The sequence below is a fragment of the Rattus norvegicus genome, chromosome 12 (genome assembly GCF_036323735.1).
Source record: "Rattus norvegicus strain BN/NHsdMcwi chromosome 12, GRCr8, whole genome shotgun sequence".
NCBI classification, from domain to species: domain Eukaryota; kingdom Metazoa; phylum Chordata; class Mammalia; order Rodentia; family Muridae; genus Rattus; species Rattus norvegicus.
This window is the reverse complement of record NC_086030.1, coordinates 50,064,112-50,077,832: the sequence shown is the minus strand read 5'-3', so window position 1 is coordinate 50,077,832 and position 13,721 is coordinate 50,064,112. Positions and strand designations below refer to the sequence as shown.

Here is a 13,721-nt window from a genome sequence, read left to right as displayed (position 1 = left end):
TGTCCCAAAAGCTTATTGTCCCAACAGCAGAAAGTCACCCAGAAGGGTGACACTGCCCACAGAGGCACACAGCCAGACCATGACAGGTACCATGTGAGTGAGCTGGCCCAGCAGGTATGCTACAGGGTCTGCCCTCCACCCCCAAGAACATGACCCCACTCTACAGATGAAGAGACTGAGGCTGGGAAACTCCAGACATTTACATGCTGGGAAGGAGTCACACACAGACCTCTGCTCTCAGCCCTTTCTCTCCACAACTCTGATGAGTAAACTTAGGGGAGGCGGTTTGGGTGTGAGCTGGGCCCAGGGAAAGCAATCTACTACAGAATGGGCTGATGGAGGTGGGGGGAGGGGCAGCAGGCGGGAAGTCTCCCATGAAGCCCTGAGACCCCAGTGGACCCTAGCACTTGGTGAGAGGTGAGTTTCGCTGAAAATGGTGTTTTCTCTTATTTCTGTCTTTCCAAAAAGCTTCGCAATTCTTGTTCTTATTAAGTTTAGGAAGGTGGATTTCAAGAAAAAGAAAATGTACCAAAATCATAAATTTTTAAAAATTGAGGCAGGGTGCCGTTATGTAGCCCAGGTTGGCTTTAAATCTGTGATCCTTACCCAGGTACTGTGGGTAATTATAAGCACTATTTTGATCCCAATGCTTGGAAGGCAGATGCAGTTGGACCCTCTGTGAGTTCCAGGTCATCCTGCTGTACATAGTGAGATCCTGCCTCAAAACAAAACAAAACAACAACAACAAAGTAATCCTCCTGCCTCAGCCTCCCAAGTGGTGATGATGTCATCTCAAGATGGCAGGGGTGAACAGCAAACCTGACTTTTGCATGGTCTCCTTCACTCCCTCTATTCATCCCCCTTTTCTCCCTCTCTTTCTTTTTTCCTTTCTTACACAGGGTCTCATTACTTAACCCCGACTGGCTCAAAACTCACTTTGTAGCCTAGGTATTTCTCAAACTCGCCATCCTCCTGCCTCACACCACCAAGCCCTGAGACTGCAAGGACCATGCCTCGCCAATACTCATTCCCCCCCCCCATGTTTGTTAAAAGAGGTTATTTTCAACCAGCTGGAAAAGCTCTTTGGGGTGCTGAAGATGTCAAGTGTGCACCCCCTCAATACACAACGTTATGGGGTGGTGAGATAGGCTAAATTTTCCGCAAGGTCAACGTAGGGCAGACTTCGGACCCGTTTTTAATGGCAAAGGATATCAAAAGACAAAATGTAGAGGTTTAAGTTGTTAACCTAGAACTCTTTCAACTAAACTCAGGGTAGGATGAGTTCGGTGCCCTCCCAAAGCCGGGAGCAGATGGGGTGACTGCTGCTGCTCGCATCTGAAGCTGGGGAGTTGGGGGAGCGGTTCTCGGGCCCAGGGGACTCCCCATTTCCGGGATCAGGAATGATTCTGAATATATCCAGATGTGCAGCCCCGCCCTAGATGTGCTGACGCTGCGCGGGGCCACGTGGCGGGACACTGGCTCACTTGAGGGGAGCCCCGGAGTATGGGGTTACTCATCCCTGCCCGCCGCTCTCCATACCCGGAGACGCCTCCTGGGAAGAGCGCTCTGGGGAGGCAGCAAGGCTGCGCCCAGCTCAGCGCGACGCTGGCGCCGAGAAAAACAAAACGGCTTCCAGCAAGTTCTCTCTCTGCCCTCGCTCCCTGAGCCCCTCCCTGCAGCAGGTGGGGGCGTTTTCCTGGCGCGACTCCTCTCTGCAGTGGGGTGTGCGCGCCAGCGATCCCCGACGCCTGGCGGCCTGTGCTCGGGAGCCTGGGACGAGAGTGGAGAAAAGGAGTCCCCGGCATCCCTCTGTCCAAGTAATAATCTCGCTCACGCCCTGGATGAAAGAGGTTTGGACCTTTCTCTCTCAAACCCCCAGCTTCTGCAGAGAGTGTCCCAGAGGCCAGGAGGATTGAAGAGCTGAGCTAGTGAGTTCTGGGGTCTCCCCGGACCCTTTTAGAGATTCGATGTGGGCTTCAGAGTCCGTCGTGTCAGACTCAAAAATCATTGGCTGGGTGACCTTGGACAGGCCGCTAACCCTCTCTGGACCTCCTTTTCCTTGTCTTTAAAATGGGTTCTTACCACCTCGCGGGACTGTTGTGCCAAAGCAGTGACTCCCTGAGGATGTACAATCACCATCGAGAGCGATGTCGCAATGAGAGTGCGGAGATGCACTGGGTTTGAGGCTGCGCTGGACGCCCCATGTCTGGGACGAGTCCCAAAAGTGAAGGAAGGGTAAGGGCTGGGCCTGGGGGGGGGGGGTCAGAGACACCACCCGCTACCCCACCCTCCATGCCTGGGCGCAGTCCCCAGCCAGGAGGGTTACCTGATAACCTTATGGGTTGGTGTGTACCGGAGTCCCCACGCCCATGTTCATCTAGCTATGGGGGAAGGGAAGGGTCTTTGTTCCCCCTCAGACCATGACTACCAGACCCTGAGCACCCTCTGTGTCCCCATTCCCATGGTCCATCCACTGGAGCCTCACATATGGCCACTGCGGGTTGGGAACCCCGTTACCCACTCAGCGCGGTCCACCATTGCCCTGGGACTGTGGAACCCCCGTCGCCCTCCCGAGGATCAGGTACGCACGGCGGGGAGTGGGAATGGCCACCCCGGCTTACCTCTCGGCTCCTCGCTCCTGAGGCTGGAGTGCAAAGGGCTCTTTGTGCCCAGCTCTTAACAGAACTGGGGGAGTCCTGTAAGCGCCTCCCCTCGCAAACTCCTCCCCGCACTGGTCCGCAGCCTCCCTCCCTACGGCCCCCCAGCGCAACCCGCGTCGTCTTCGCCTCTACTGCAGCGCCCATGAAATTTTAATGCAGGAGCGGCTGGCGGGCGGAGGTGCCGCACCCGGCCTCGGGCGTGGGGGTGGGGTGGGGCGCCTGGACAAGCACCCATCTTGCGGTCCGGGACTCGAGCTGCGAGACGTGGGGTGCGTATCTGCCCCGTGCCTCACAAAGGGGCTACTGCGAGCCTCAGCCTCAGCCTCAGCCTCAGCATCCCCGCCTGTGGCGCTGCCATAGCAACGCTGGCCAGTGGAGAGGCACGCAACGGTCTGAAGCACGACCATGGACCTGGTGCTGAAGCAAGAAACACTGCCTAGAATCCCAGAAGAGGAACTGATATCCGTGCTTGGCTCTGCAGGGCCAGGGCGTGGTTTCCGTGGAACTCTCTTAGGAAGACTCCTGGTCAGGGCGACGGCAAGATTCGAACCCAAGACTACAGCGGATGTCTCTAATTTTGGCATCTGCTCTGCCTGCACTCCTTGGCACCATCATGAGCTTTACAGAGGTGCTAAAGAGTCGCTAAAAGCTGTGGTTCCGTGATGCTCCAGGCCAGCATACCCTTGAGACCATAATGTAATTGTCACCTCCTAAGCCCCACGTGTGAAATGGGACCACCACAGAGGCAACTCTGATGCCTTTTCCAGTTGAGGAATCCCTGTGCTAGAGAACATTTCACCTACTTCAAGAACCCGCACTGGTCCTCAAGTCCTTGACCAGATGTGACCTTATAAGGCATGAGTGTTTCCCCGGGGTCTCTATCCCCTTGCAGTCAGGGGGTTAAGTAGGGGAGAGGCACCCCAGCACAAGATGGCCCTCGGACCCCAAGCAATCCTCTTGATTAAACCAGCTTACTTTTCGTTTCTTAAAAAATATATTTTTTTAAAAAAATATTTATTTAGTAGGGTTGGGTGGGCACACCTCCCACAGTGGACCTGTAGGACTCGGAAGACAACAGGATGGGCTCTTGCGCCTCCCACCATGTAAATCCAGGGAGTGAAACTCAGTTGGAGACAAGCTCACTAGCATGCCCTCACTGCTCACATACAGAAGCGAGGAGGAGGGCTGCACACAGCCTCTGTGAGGGACCTGCATGAGATTTGAACTCATGCTTCCAGGTTCTGTCGCCTTCATACCCATCTCTCACTGGGAGCCCCCAGCCTGATCTTCACATGCCCATTGTGCCCAGAGGGAGACCAACAGCACAGGATAACTGGGAACACTAACATTGCCTCAGATATTTCCCTGTCAGGGATGCGCCTCTCACAAGGGCGAGTCAGAAAGCCAAGTGCTTGGTCCCAATTCCTAGAACAGAGCAGTTGACCTTGGCTTCCCCTCCTGACCTGCATAAGATACGAGCCATAAGATCACAGAGCTTGGCAGTGAACAGAGAGGGGGCACACAGGTGGCCTTGTTCTTCTCTGAGAACCCCAAGCCATTCATGTCAGCTACTCATGTCCCATCATGAAAATGGGACAAGATGAACTTAAGGAAAGAGGGGTTTATTTGGACAGTTTGAGAGTGCAGTCAGGCATGGTAGAGAAGGTGTGGCTGCAGGAGTGTGAGGTAGTTGGTCACCCTGACCCAGGGAGTCAGGATCTCGCTGTTCAACTCACTTTCCTCTTTTTAGTCAGTCCCAGAGCTCAGCCCACAAGACGGAGCTGCCCACACCCAAGGTGGGTCTTCCTTCCTTAGTCAAACCTCTCTGGAAACATTCTCACAGGCACATCCCGAGGTGTGTCTCCCAGGTGACTCTAAATCCGGACAACCTGACCATGAAGACGAGCCGTCAACCATGTTTCTCCTACCCTGTTCTTGAATCTTCTACCAGTCCAGTTTCCAATATCCATCTAGGGAAAAAGACTTGAGGCAAGTGCCTTACTTCTGGGACCCCCGACTCCCATCTCAGTTCTTTCAAATGTCAGCAGTGTCTGTGGTCCTGCTTGCTGGCGAGAAGTGAGTAGAATGGAGAGCAACAGTGCACACCACTAGGGGAGGCTGTGGGCTCCATGTGTCATAGACTGCTCCCCACTGATAGACTCTCGGTGAAATGGAAATGGAATGGTGTAAGAAGGGGGCGGGCCCATGTCCAGATGATGTAAGAAGGGGGCGGTCCCAATGTCCAGATAATAAAGGAAAGAAAGGGGTAGACCCAATGTCCAGCAGACCCCCAAACCAGCCTAGGGTTGTTTGGAGGCCTTCTGTCCTTGATTCTCCGTCATGAGGTCAATCTCTTGTGGACCTTTGACTGCCTTTTGCTTATCTGCAGAAAACAGAATGGAGTGTAGGGTCCTGCACTCTGTAGGGCATCCACCCACTACACACAGCACGTCCTCACAGCCTCCGTGGGATTCCCACACAGCCTGGCAGTGAGAGTGGGAATCCCTCCCACCTCCCCACTCCTGTAACTCCGGCCCCCAGCTCATTGACTGAGGAGGGACAATAAGTAGACATGGCCAGCATCACCATGGCTGCCCAAGGATCCCATCTTGTGGCAGATGTTAATAGACACTTTGAACCCCGAGGGTTCGTGAGCAGAGCCCCACTCACTGCCCAAGACACTGGGACATGTTTTGTCTGCCTCTCTTGAAAGTGACCACAGCCACCTCTTGTTGAGTGCTGGTTGTCAGGGCAACAGGAAGAGCACATCAGACTTCCAAAGGTGCACTTGAAAATGAAGTGGGTGCCCTAATCTGGACCTGGTCCCCCAGACCCCTGACCCCCATCCCTGCCTCCTCACAGGAAGCAATGTATCTTCAAGGAAGTAACCCATGATTCCAGGCAAATTCTGACCCTGACCATGTGTCTAGTAAAGAAGAAACAGAAGAACCCTTCTTTTCTTCATCTCTAAAGAGAAGTCCAGAGGGATGTGCCCCTCAACAAGTCCCTGCAGCTAAGTTCTGGGTCTCACCATGCCCTTTAGATGCAGTGAGCTCAAGTCATGACCCTATCCTTTCCCTCCTCCAACCCTATAAGAAGCCATTGGTATCATCTCTACTAGACACATAAAAAAAGGGGCGGACCCAATGTCCAGATGATGTAGAATGGGCGGACCCAATGTTCAGCTGATGTAAGAAGGGGGCGGGTCCAATGTCCAGCAGACCCCCTAGGTGACCCAGGCAGGAAGTGAGTGTCAAGGCTGTGGGAGAACATGGCTGTCGGATAATCTCTGCACACATGCTCAGTTCACCATGCCCTGAAAACAATGAGCCACCCACAGGTAAGCATGAATTCATCGCTGTGCTATGGTCCTTCAGGGATGCAGCCGCTGCTCTGAAGTAAACCTCTGCCTCCATTCAGAAGGAGCTTCACCGGCTCAGCACGGTCACCACAACAGCAGGTGATCTCTATGGACTGTTCCCTATTCCACCACCTTCGCGTGTGGGCACATGGGCAGGGTCAGCATCCATTATCCCAGGGGCAGACTTCAAAACGGGACCTGTGTACGAGCGGTCCACTTGGGCACTGGTGAGGCAGGGCAGAGAAGAAACTAGAAACGATCTACTGGAAGTATTCCTGCTGGGGCTGCCCCCTGAGATACAGCCAGGGAAGCCCCCTGAGACACAGCCTGGGCAGCCCCATGGGCCACAACCTGGGCAGCCCCCTGAGCCACAGCCTGGGCGGCACCATTTGCTGAGGAAATCTTCAGGGCCGCACCTCTAAGTTGGTTCCCCTGGCATCTCTCCTTTGTTCTAACACTATACTTGCTGCTCACCAGATCCTGATGTAGCATATCTGCACACACACGCCAGTGTCCCCCGATTAGAGGCCCTCAGCGAACCCTCCATCACCCCTTTAAATCCTATCTCCAAACGCATGCCTGGACACAGCTCACATCAAAGCAATGCGGTCTTTGCTTGTTAGTGGGTTTTCCAGGCAGCTAGACCTCTGTTCTTCTGAGGTCCTTGAGAGGCTGTGGAGCACACCGGACTTGGCCAGTGGGGTCAAGGGCTGGATACCTGCCCGCTGTCCGTTGGATAAAGTGAAGGAAGCTAGCATAAGCCTAGACTCCTTACTGGCTCCAGGAACAGACCAAGCATGTCTTCCTCAGCAGAGAGCAGGGAGAAGCATGGTTCTACCGAGAAGTGTCACAGGGACACAGGATTGTCCCCTTCACTGCCCAGCTCCCCCACTATGTCCATCCTGGGCCAACAAGACCAGGAACCACACTTAGAGATGATGGCTCTAACCAGTACTTGCCTCCCTGGTGCATGAGACAAACCTCTACATCCAGAAGCCCACAGGCCAGGATAGACAAAAATTGGCTCACAAATGGAAGTCACTGTGGTCATGGCTACCGTGGGGTGGGGGTGGGGATGGTGAAACCAGCAGATCCTAAAGTGCTTACAAAGCTCCAGACACGACACCCCACACCGAGACTTCGAAATCTCACAGATAACTGTACTGTTTGGTTGGTTGTTTTCAGGGCTTTTAGTCTCAAAAAAGCTAAAACAAGTCCAAAGCTAGGTCACTCCAAAGACAGCCAAATGCAGGTGCTGGTAAGGATCCATGTTCTACTGCCATGGCAAAATGCCTGAGACTATGTGTGTACGTGTGCATGCACTGCTTGTGTGCATGCGTGTATGGCTTATGTAGTTCGTGTAGATACTAACTTCTCGTGTGTGTCTGTGTGTGTGTGTGTGTGTGTGTGTGTGTGTAGATCGGTAGACTCAAGCTTCTTGTTTATGTGTATGTGTGCAAGTGTTCATTGTGTGTGTGTGAGTGTGTGTAGGTACAAGCTTTTTTTAATGTATGTGTTCAAATGTGGTACATTGTGTGTCTGTGTGTCTCTCTCTGAGTGCATTTGTGTGTGTGTGTGTGTGTGTGTGTGTGTGTGTACAGCTCTTGCAGAAGATCTGAGTTCTGATCCCAGTGTCCGTGCCAGGCAGCTCACAACCCTTTCTAATTACAGCTCCAGAGGATCCAGTGCCTCTTCTGACCTCTAACACCTGCACTCATGTGGACATAACCCCAACACACACACACACACACACACACACACACACACACACACACACACCTAATTAAAAGTAAATAAAAATCTTTTTAAAAATATTCTTCCATTTTCAAGTATGTGATGTTTTAGATAGATGTTTTGCATGTGTGTGAGCTCTCTGTGTACATGCATGTTAACATGTGTGAGGCCACATATATGCATGAGCATGTGTTCACATGTATGTAAAAGCCCCAAGGTTGATGTTAGGAATCATCCTCAATGGCTCATCCTACTGATTCATTGAGGCAGGGGCTCCCAATCAAACCTAGAGTTCACGAAGATGGATACCCAGCTTGCTCAGGGCATCCCTTGTGAGGGCTAGAATTACAGACCAAGGGCAATGTCCACCACCCAGCATTTCCTGGGTTCGGGGATCCAAACTTCAGTCCCCGCCAGTGCACAGAAAGCTCTGTAACCACTGGGCTTTCTTCCAAACCCTGGCATAAACTTATCTGTGATGTCTCTTCGATGAATGCTTTCTTTCGTATGCCTGTTTTATATATCTTTACATCTAGACTCGTGCACATCTGAGGTAAAAGTGTCACAGGGGGAGAAGTTTGAAATACCCTGATATGGATCACAGTTCTGCAGGTGGTGCATCCGAATCCAGGCTGCCTGCATTGGCTGTGCCTCAGTGATCTGCTCGATACACCACTCCAGTGCCATTGTGGTGGGTAGCTATCTCACAGAGAGGCAGGAGGCATCAGAGGCCTACCTCCGTCTCTCTGTCTCTCTGCCTCTCTGTGTCTCTGCCTCTCTCTGTCTCTTTGTATGCATCTCTCTGTGTCTCTGTCTCTCTGTCTCTCTATCTCTGTTTCTCTGTGTGTCTCTCTGTGTCTCTCTGTCTCTCTGTGTGTCTCTGTCTCTGTCTCTCTGTGTGTCTCTGTCTCTCTCTGTCTCTCTCTGTCTCTCTCTCTGGAACTAACCAGGGTCCCCCCAAGTTAGCTACATTAATTCATTCTAAGGGTGCAGATCCCAGTAACCCAACCACCCCTCACCAGGAACACCTTAAAGGACAACCCACCTCCTCCCAACACCACCACATGAACCAAACCCCACCAGAGGTCAAAGGACAGATCTGAGACGCTGGCTTTCCTTACACGAACGTGCTCTGCCACTCGGTGCACTGTGAAGCCCTGCCAAAGTCGTGACCTACAGCTCCTGGCTTAGCAACCTCATTGTTCAGTTCAGATCTGAGGCCGGTTCTCGGTTCCCTGGTTCAGTCGTCATACACATGGGCTAAGCTGCAGAGGCAGGCACAGCGGGAGATTCTGTGTGCTCTGCTCAGTAAGGAGACAGTAGCGGAGTGCGTGAGTTTTCTGTGTTGGTCGTAGTGCCCAAGTTTGGAAGGAGTGACAGGGGGTGGGTTTCCTCACATATGCAGGAAAGCAATCAAAAGTGTCAGATGTTGCCATAGGCCTCGCTGGGCACCCTGAGTGAGAATTAGAGTCTTCTTTGGTTTCTCCTGACCCTCAGAGCTGTTCACGTGCCTTGACTCATGATGCCATCCTCCCCTTCCAAGGCAGGAATGAAGCTGCTGATGGACACCTCTGTTTGCTTTCACATCCCTAGTGATGTCCCTCACCACACACACTCTATAAGGCTTTACATGGAGTTGTGTGTGCTTGGGGGTGGCTACAAAACTGTGTTTATGTGCGAAGGAAGGACAGAAGTTGTCTTAGTCAGGGTTTCTATTCCTGCACAAAACATCATGACCAAGAAGGAGCTAGTTGGGAAGGAAAGGGTTTATTCAGCTCACACTTCCACACTGCTGTTCATCACCATGGGAAGTCAGGACAGGAACTCGCACAGGGCAGGAATCTGGAGGCAGGAGCTGATGCAGAAGCCATGGAGAGTGCTGCTTACTGGCTTGCTTATCTTAGCTTGCTCAGCCTGCTTTCTTAAAGAACCCACCTGCCCAGGGATGGCTCCACCCACAATGGGCGGGGCCCTCCCCACTTGATCACTAATTGAGAAAATGCTTTATAGCTGGATCTCCTAGAGACATTCCCTCAAGGGAGGCTCCTTTCTCTGTGATAACTCCAGCCTGTGTCAAGCTGACCCAAATCCAGCCAGTTCAGAAGTCAACCTCAGGAACTGTCCTTGTTGATTTGAGGCAGGGTCTCTCACTGTCCACAGTTCTTTAAATGGGAGCTGGGGACGAGGAACTTGGGTCATTCTGCTTACAGTGCCAGCTCTTTACCCACTGAGCCATTGCCCCAGCCCCTCGCTCTGTTCACTCAAAGTATCTTTCTGGTGGTTCCTGTGGGCCCTGCGAGAGCCCTGGATTGTCTTTCTACCTGCACAGCATTGGCTGATCAACTTCAACCCCTATGAGCTGTGTGGCCTGATAATATACATGGCTTCTCAGGCACCATGGGGAAGCCTCTGCCTTGCCTTCCCTATGACAGTTCGTGCCAGGTTCCACACTGAAGACCCGGAGTTGGCCACCTTGCCCAGTCCCACATTCACCCAGACTGCCCAGCCGAAAACACAGGTGGCTCTCATAAACCCCAGCAGACCCCAGTCCAGTTACACGGCAGCCCTTTGAGTGGGCATCACAGCCTTTGGCATGTGAGCAAGATCCAGAAAGGCCAAACAAGGTGCCTGGAACCCACCTCCTTCTGTGTGTAGATGCTGTCGGGGCTGCAGCCGCTCTGCCTCATCTCTGTCTTGTTCCCTTCCTCTGCCTTTCAGCCAGCTAGAGCTAAGTCAGGCCAAGCTTGTTCCCAGCTCTGCTTCTGCTCATCAGACTTTGGGACCACAACACCCTCTTCCATAACATTGCATAACACTGCCTTTCTTGCAGAGCTCTGGGAGAATCAGAGAATCCTCTCTCTCGGGGTTGGGGATTTAGCTCAGCGGTAGAGCGCTTGCCTAGCAAGCACAAGGCCCTGGGTTTGGTCCCCAGCTCCGGAAAAAAAGAAAAGAAAAAAAAAAGAGAATCCTCTCTCTCTCTCTCTCTCTCTCTCTCTCTCTCTCTCTCTCTCTGACTGTCTCTCTCTGTGTGTCTCTGTGTGTCTCTGTTTGTCTCTGTCTCTCTCTTTCTCTCTCTGTCTGTTTCTGTCTCTCTGTCTCTCTCTCTGTCTCTCTCTCTCTCTCTCTCTCTCTCTCTCTCACACACACACACACACACACACACACACACACACACACAGTAAAGTTTAACTCTGAATTTTCTCCCCATGATTTTCCATGGCTTAAATCTCTCTCCCTCCCCTGCAGAGGAAGACCCTACCCACCCATTCCCAGGCAGATATCATAAAGGATCTCGGGGGCTAGAGCAATGGCTCAGCAGTTAAGAGCACTGACTGCTCTTCCAGAGGTCCTGAGTTCAATTCCCAGCAACCATATGTTGGGAACACAGCAACCATCTGAGATGGGATTTGATGGCCTTGTCTGGTGTGTCTGAAGAGAGCGACAGTGTACTCATATACATAAAATAAATAAATAAACAAATAAAGGACTTTAAACACAAATAGGCCCCTGTCGCAGAGCACTAAGCACTGAGCTTTGTCCACCCGCGTCTTCCATGCACCATGCTCATGATCACGTATCAGGCTTCCTTCTGTCAGCCGGATTTGAACTACACCTGCTTCGTGGAGTAAAGTCCAGAGCACTCCCCACTCCACCCCCGCCACTTCATTTAGTAAGCCCACAGTAAGGTTCAGAAACCGGGACGCTGCTCCCAGACACAGCCACAGAGCCTCCCGCCCCCAGGCTCCATTCCCTGTTGAGTCTCTCTGCCCCCTTGCTTTTGTGCGCCTGGGGCTGCATGCAGCTAGAGGCCTTGTGCCGCTGCCCCTGCCCTGTCCTTTCCCCGCGGCCCCCCGCCCCGACTCAGCCTCTTTGTCCCTTTGTGTCTGGGCCACAGAGAAGAGAAGGGCAGAGCACGCTTGCCGCCTCCAGCCCGCCTCATCATCCATCTGCAACAGTCCTGCAGATGCCCTGCACCTGCTCCTGGGCTCCCAGCCGCCCAGCAGGTGCCGCCCAGCCAATCGCAAAGCTACTGCGGAGAAAAAGGCCGAGGCCAGGCCTCCAGCTGCTCCCTCCCGCCTCCCAGAAATAGGGACAAAGTCTTTCAGCTTTGCCGACGCGGTGCATGCGGCAGATGCTGAGGGGCCAGAGTCGGGGCAGAAGGAACTGCGGCTGGGGGAGGGGAGTCCTGCGGGAGCCCCACAGACACCACACTCAGCTTATGCCTTCTTGCCACCCAACCCAGACCCGTCACTGGATCTCAGGCATTTCACTGGGTCATCTCCACCCCCCAACCGCACCCCACACTGAATCACCAAACATCTCTGCTCTTACTGCCCCTGCCAGGTTCCCCAGCCTGTCTCCTCTGCCAATTGCATAAGACTCTGAAGATGCAGGCTGACCTCATCCATCGCTACCCTGCCGCGCAGGCCTCAGAACGAACAGCAAGGTTTATGCTGGCCTTCAGAGTCCTCCCCTAACCCTGGCTACCTGCTGGCTCGGTGGTCTCCAATCTACAACATTGCCAGCTGGACATGCCCACCCCAGCCTCTTGTTCTCCCGTGGTTCTGCTCATTTCCAGATAAAGTCATTCTTCATAGGTTCATGACCCCTGGAAGACAGAGCCTTGTTTGGGGCTGACTTTAACATGGAATTTTAAGTCCATTTGCTTGTAAGTCCATGCATGTACATGCCTGCACACATTCACATATATATGCACACATGTCTACACACATGCTCACACGTGATGAAGTTGCACACATGTCTGCAACACACATGTGCTATACACATTGCTGGCCTGTGAGACTCCTCGGGGAAGACATTTGCTCTTTCTTAGCCTGGCGAAGGGTCTGCCAGGGTGGATACCCCCCCCATGTCTGCATGTGGACAGAACAGGAAACCCTTGTGGACACATTATACAGATGCCCAAGCCAATGTGGAGGAGAGTGTGGGCTCTGGTCTGCTCCCATGTGGCCACGGATAGGGCAGTCCAGGTCTCCATCTGTCTCCCAAAGGTCTCCTGTAGAAGGCTGCTCAGCCCTCAAGCACCCTTTCAAGGATGGCAGAAATGCAGACCCTTTCCAGGGCACACCTGACTTGTCTAGATTGGTGATAGTGTCTTCCTCCACATGTGCGTTGTGTGTACCTGTCCTCTGCTTGCACGAGGGCAGGGCCACTGTGTTCACAAGTGCAGACACCTCAGGAGACACTAGGACAGATTGCCAAGGAAGGGACCTGCACACTCGGCCTGCCGAGTTCCATTTTTGGATTGGCGCTGCAGTTGCTATAGACACTGTCAGCTTGTATGGTACCAGGGATTGGCACCAGACCCACTTTACAGACAGGGATACTGAGGCTGAACAAACAGGTCTGAGCCAAGATGCAGCCCTGACATTCTTCATCCAAAACCACTACCACCCTAGTCCCACCATCCTGCCCAGAAGTCCCAGGAAGATCCTCTCAGCCAGCCGTATCCACCCTACTGCTATCTCACTATATCTGTTCTGCACAGCAGGGCATTCCATATTTATGAGATGCCCTTGGCTCTCTGTGGACCAGCCAAGCTCTGCCTGTGTGCTTGGAGGAGGGAGGCAGGCCTCTGCAGTCAGAGTGCTTCAGCAGGAGGGGGCTGGGCTGGGCTGGGTTGAGGCTCTAGTCTGGCATCTGCCGAGCCTGTGAAGCAGAATGGGGCTGGGAACACATGGGTGGGTCTAGAGACCGTTGTTCTCTGGCTTGCCCAAGTACCCAAGGCACTTAAAGGGCCCAGGAGGGGGCTGGGTGGACAGAAGAATGTTTGAAATGCTCAGTAGTCCAGGCACAGGAGAGGAAAGCCAGTCTTGCTGGATGTGGGTGTGCAGGGTGTGGGTGTGCAGGGTGTGGGTGTGCAGGGTGTGGGTGTACATAATGTGGGTGTGCAGAGTGTGGGTGTGCAGGGTATGGGTGTGCGGGGTATAAGTGTGCAGGGTATG

The 13,721-nt window shown here is 53.2% G+C and overlaps 2 long non-coding RNA genes across 9 annotated transcripts in view; one reads left to right on the top strand and one right to left on the bottom strand.

The window, feature by feature from the left end:
- The window catches only part of Miat (myocardial infarction associated transcript), a 15,234-nt gene extending 12,427 nt beyond the window's left edge, over positions 1-2,807 (bottom strand). The window contains exon 1 of the long non-coding RNA NR_111959.1: positions 2,622-2,807. This is a non-coding gene — a long non-coding RNA (myocardial infarction associated transcript). The remainder of the gene's footprint in view (positions 1-2,621) is intronic.
- The window catches only part of LOC134481212 (uncharacterized), a 10,117-nt gene extending 6,464 nt beyond the window's left edge, over positions 1-3,653 (top strand). The window contains exons 1-4 of one of the 8 annotated variants that reach the window (XR_010056601.1): positions 712-1,928; positions 2,112-2,235; positions 2,394-2,581; positions 3,142-3,653. This is a non-coding gene — a long non-coding RNA (uncharacterized LOC134481212). Of the gene's footprint in view, positions 1-711; positions 1,929-2,108 lie in introns of those variants that run through there. The other 7 variants (XR_010056599.1, XR_010056602.1, XR_010056600.1 and 4 more) reach the window with 7 other exon arrangements.
- Positions 3,654-13,721: the final 10,068 nt, after the last annotated feature.